Source organism: Nelumbo nucifera, chromosome 1, assembly GCF_055504915.1.
Source record: "Nelumbo nucifera cultivar China Antique chromosome 1, China Antique-T2T, whole genome shotgun sequence".
NCBI lineage: Eukaryota > Viridiplantae > Streptophyta > Magnoliopsida > Proteales > Nelumbonaceae > Nelumbo > Nelumbo nucifera.
In genome coordinates, this window is record NC_142649.1 from 56,707,121 (window position 1) to 56,713,014 (window position 5,894).

The following is a 5,894-nucleotide window of genomic DNA, read 5'->3' on the forward strand; positions in this document are numbered from 1 at the left end:
ATCAGCTTTAACTAGCCTTTAGGCTTCTAAAAGGAATTTACTATTCAGCCAAGATGAAAGATAAAATACTAAACATGAGTGAGAATACTTTCAAACCTAAACAACTTGTTTAAGCCTAACTAACCCAGTTGAGCCCAACCCAACTAGGTTTGTGTTGGCAAACTTGGGTTTGATCTTGGTTTGTGTCTGGACCTAGGTTCCATTAGAATAGGTGCTTAAAGTGGTTAAAGGGGAGAAAGACGGATTCAAGGGGGATGGAAGAGTTAATAGGTTACAAAAGACATTTTTGTAAAAAAAAAGGGCAATCAATAATCGATATTTATTTGCTTATTTATTGTGGATTAAATTATTAGTTAATAACTATTATATATAAATTTAGTTTAAAAATATTAAGGTCCATAATTCCATTAGAATTTTTAAGATACATATAATATGTTATTCAAAATTTTCAACTAGTAATCACTAAATACATAATAATCAATTTATTTTTTATTATTTTCACTATGTAAGTTACCAAAAATTAAGAAAAAAATAATTTTTAACATAACATAAATTGTTGTTGGATCAATGGGTTTGACAAATCATTAATAGAAATCATTTAAGACATAAAATAAATATATTTTTTTTGTAATTTTGGATTATTCTATTTTCTGGGGGAAAATGCATAAAATTACTAAACACCACATATCAGCATATTTTTGCATTTGAATCAACGAAACACATACATCAATTGAACATGAATGATTAAATGAAAAATTCCCCCAAATTCATTTTCCGTTCTTTCTCTTAGTTTTATAGGTTTGGGAGTGAACGGACTTTCTCCAAAACTAAGCTTAAGACACAAATGGGAGACAGAGAAATGACTAAAGGTTATAAAGTTTGCCAAAAACTGAAGAAGCAGAGATTCAGAAAACTCATGTTTTGTATTGTGTTGTGTTAGTTAGTATCAATTCGTATTGACTGATACAACGTGGTACAATGGATATTGTATGGGCATAGGGTGGAAATTTGAAACCATGTCCATCCACCTATGCCACATGCCCCTTCATTTGGATACCAATACAATATTTCCCTATATTGGGTAGGGGTGTCCATGAAAAACCGGATTAAATCGGAAAAATCAAACTATAAAATACGGTTAATCGAACTGATTGGTTCGGTTTTGGTTTGGAATTTTGAAAAATCAAAGGATTGGTTTGATTTTCGGTTAACCTATAAAAAATCCAGCAGTTAATCAAACTAATAGGTATATATTTATATGTATATTTTATATATATTTTTAATATATGTCACATTTTCTATATACTATATATAAATATATACTTATATTATATTTATAATAATCTATTTATAAATATATTATATATATTATATATTTTTAAAATATTTATAATATATTCTATATCATTTATTATTTATAATATAATATTATATATTTATATAATATATATTATAAATATAAAAACCGAAGAATTGAAGAACCGAACCAGCAGACTAGTTAACCAGTGGTACCGATTCGGTTTTCAAAAATTGCCCATGATTCGGTTAACTGAACCGTGGACACCCCTAATATTAGGTATATTATCGAGTTTTTGAACTTTGTTTGAAAGGAAATAAATCAACTACTATGCTTCCGTTATTTGTTTTTGTCACATGGGTTCTAATAAGGACACAAATCTTGAAATTGCCATGTGCAAAAATAATAATTGATGCAAGCAAATCATCCATTCCAGTGGGAAATCACCATATGTCCCACCTTGAGGGGATAATATGGTAAAATTCAACTCACTAGAGAGGGCAATTTGGTAAATCTGCTAAGCAACCTAAATTTGATGTATGGAACAGTAGTGACTGCTCAACACATGTAGGTTGACCTGAATGGACCATTAACACTTGCACTTGTTACAGGTTAATGACCAAATTGAGTGTTATGGACAAAGAAGATTAACCTACTTAGAGAGCTGGTACAAGATGCATTGCTCCCACATCTAATGACTCTCTCCTTTATAAATAGACGAGCCATTTTTTTTTTCTCTCTCTCTCTTTCTCATTATCTCGACTATTATCCCTCTGAGCACTTATTATTCTCACTCACCTCAGCACACCCACACCTTGTGTAGGTACATGTTGTCCACCATGACTATTGTAATTGTGGTGGTTAGGCTACGTATGGGGGTCTCCTTGAAAGACAAAAGGAAGATTGGACATAGGAAGTAGGTTGGAGGCTAGGGCAAATGTGGATGATAAGATGATAGGATTGAATGATGATCCCGTTATGAAATGGGCCCTCATTTATAGGGAGAGATCCTAAGGTCCCGAAAGGAAGGAGCCAAAGGTGTTTGATTCTCACTAGGAAAAGGAATCTCGGATTCACTATCAATTATCAGGGAGCACTGCTAGGGTTTCGCCACGTGTCTTATGAAATATCTTCAGGGCGAACTTTCCTTTCGTCTGAAGATTCTCATAATTCGTGTGTGCTACTTCCTTTCATGACCGATTTAACCAACGTGGCATGAGTGACGTCATCGTTTAGTAGGCGTGCCTTTGTAAGGCCCATGAGGCATCATGCCATGCACCTATTACTAAATGTTTTTTCTTTAATTTTAGACATTAATATTTTGTGTTGAATTATGTTGTATATGTTGAATTGAATTATTAAATATTGATGTGATTACAATTTTAATAAACATTGTTTAGATGTTCACATATGTTGAGCATGATGTGGTTCCTCATAAATTCTATTAAAATTAATATTTTAATGTATATATTTTATTAAAGCCTTATATTTAGTGTTATTGATGCATTTTTATGTTATATTAAAGTTTTTATAGTATTCCTATAAGTAACTTAATTTTTCTTCGATACGCATGCATATCCAAAGCGTATCTCGATTCGTATCTTAAAATTGCCTTCCCGATACGCTAAGCATATTTGATACTTTGAACCTTGGTCGTAGAGAGATCTCATAAGACACGTGGCGAATCCTTAGCAGTGTCCCCCTGACAACTGACACAAAATTAAAGATTCCCTTTCCAAGTAGGAATCAAACTCTTTTGGCTCCTTCCTTTCAGGACCTTAGGATCTCTCCCTATAAAGGGAGACATAAATCATAATGAACACAAAATTCTCTATCAATAGAAGCCTTAGCCTACCCTTTTCTCCCATCCTTCTTTTGTCTTTCAAGGAGACCACCACTCTTAGCCTTACCACACCACTTACATTAAAATCTCTGATTATTTCTTGATCATGAAAGATGGTCGCCCACCGGATCAATCTTTCCCTTGTCCCAGAAGAGCAACCCAATGAACACGAGAACATCAACCCAGAGGTCGGAGTCCGCTAAACAAGATGACATTGAAATCCTGTTAAAAAAAGTGCACGACTTTGAGGCTCGTTTTGACCAGCTAGAGCAAATGCAGGCTGAGATGAGAAACACCTTACAACTGCTTCTTCAAAGGACATTTACAACCGAGTATTCCCCATTCACACTTGCTGGCCCTTCTGCATCTGCCCCCACTAATCACCCTTCAAACTTGAACCTTGGCATAAACGAGCATCTACCCAAAACCAACCCCGCACCTTCACCAGACATGGTGCAAAGAACTCATTTCTCTGCCATTGAACAACCTCGTGTGGTCCCACAAGACAACACGGTGATAGATGTGCCTATCAGCCACACCGAACTGAAAGAATACATCCAGGGCCTAATGGAGGAGAGCCACAACAAAGCCCAGTTTGCACTCGTACTCCAAAATCCCTATTTTAACTGCATCCTATACAAACCGTACCCCTCCGGCTACGTCCCACCGCAGTAGTGGCTATAGTTGTTGGACAGTTTTTGTATGCTCTTAACTTCGATAAGTTTTGATGTACTTTTGACATTTAGTGTAAATGAATAAAGTGCATGTTTGATTCATGTTATGCGGTGTGTTTCTGTGTAAGACCCTAAAACTGGACACTTATTGAGACTCGTGTAAGTTTTGAATGTTCACAGCCGTTGGATAAGTCTGGGGAGATTTATCCTGCCAAGGCTGACACTGGTGTGCCACCAACTGTTGGGATGGCCTGTCTCAGCCGCCAAGGTGAGACCCGAGGCACATGCAGTGTGGGATTACTCGAATCTTTGAACCGGACCAGATTTCTGGTTTTGCCCTGGACCTTGGAGATTGATGGGCAAAACTGGAAAGTTACACCTGACTCCTAGACTCGATTATGATACTTCACTGGGTGTCGGATTGGGTCGTCTTTGATGTGCCAATCAGTGAGATCCTTAGCGAGGGTCAAAACCTGGGTATGTTGGGACAGTCCGAGAATTCATCTGAGTGAGTGATCATAGTGACAGGATCGGCCCCTTTGTCGGACAAAGGTAATGATCGGGGATGCACTCTCTCTGATGGAAACCAAACTGCCGGTAGTTGATTTCAATCGTTGGAATTTGTTTCGCAAAATTTATATATATGATATATAGATATGTACGGTTTCAAAATGTTTGCAAATAGTTTTAATTCCCAGGATCCATGTGAGTAGAGAGTGCAACACTGTTCCTTGCAGCCGAGGGAGAGGTCCTCTCTTGTCGGGCAGTGCTTGATCATTATGGGCTGAGAGGTTAATTGTAAGGCCATTTAGGGTAATACCTGATGGGCTAATCTTGCATCTGCCCACAGTCCTTGGGTTTTTATAAGATGGCTTGGCCTAGGGACCACTTAGTGTATGTGTTGGGCCCATAGAATCCATGTGATGGGCTCAAGGGGTTCACTGGGCTTCCCAGTGAATTCGGCTACGCCTTGTAACAAAGGTTGGGCCGAACCCATGTGGCTGATGTGTAGATCAATGCTTGGGTCCCACACCATACAAAGAAGCCCAACTGGGCAGCAGATTGGAAATTAATTGAGCACTTAACACTTATTGGGCCTGAAGCCCATTTCGAACTAGGGCTGATATGATCACCCACTTAAGGGGCGGATCTGAGATTTGGGTTAGCTGATAGGATTAGGTTTTCACCCTATCCACTCTTAGAGACCAAAATTCAAATGAGATTTGAATCTGGTAACCTCTTGATAAGATCAGGAGTATGCTAACATAATATGCAGATAGGATTAATATTATCCCTTATCCAAATACAGATTTGGATTGGGATAACTCCTAATTGGATTAGGAGGTTTCTTAATCAAAAAGAAAGAGGAGAAACCCAAATTCGAATTACAAGAATTCGAACCCAAGGGATTTCGCAGATACCCACCTGCATTCTGAAGATTAGATCTCAGAAACCCTAGAGAAGAAAAGTAGTTTGCCACCTTCTTCTCTAGTTTTCTCCTCCAACAGCCGCCGCCATCCACTACCAGTTCGATCTCTCTGAGAGGGAAAGATTAAGAAAGGGTTCTTGATATCAGTCTTTGCTGAAAGGCTGATTAGTTTGGTGCTCGTTGTTTCTAGAGAATTCTTGCGAAGGATTCAGTGCGTAGGACACACTCTGCTGGTTCTGTTCCATAGTTGCTGTGTCATCTTCAGCAGGAGCATATCTTGGACCTCTCTTTGGGCGTGAACACCGACGTTGGGAGATACTGATTCTCCGCATCAGGTATAACCCCTTCCTTTTGCTTTTGGTTCAGATCTTGTTTGGTTCTGGTTCAAGTAGATCCTTGAATATTGTATTCTAAAATTTGGGAATATGATTCCCAGTTGGAAGAAAGGGAGGAAATTTTTTTGAAATTTGCACACCCATTCCGCAACCTTTTTGGTGTCCATACGATGGATCCTACCATTCTTTTAGTGGTATCAGAGCCACAAGTTCGAATCTTGAACCAAGAAATCAGATCTGAACTTGCGCAATTCGGCAGAAGCTGTTCTGTCCGGGTATTGCGCAAATTGCTGTTTTATTTCAAGAAACTATTTCT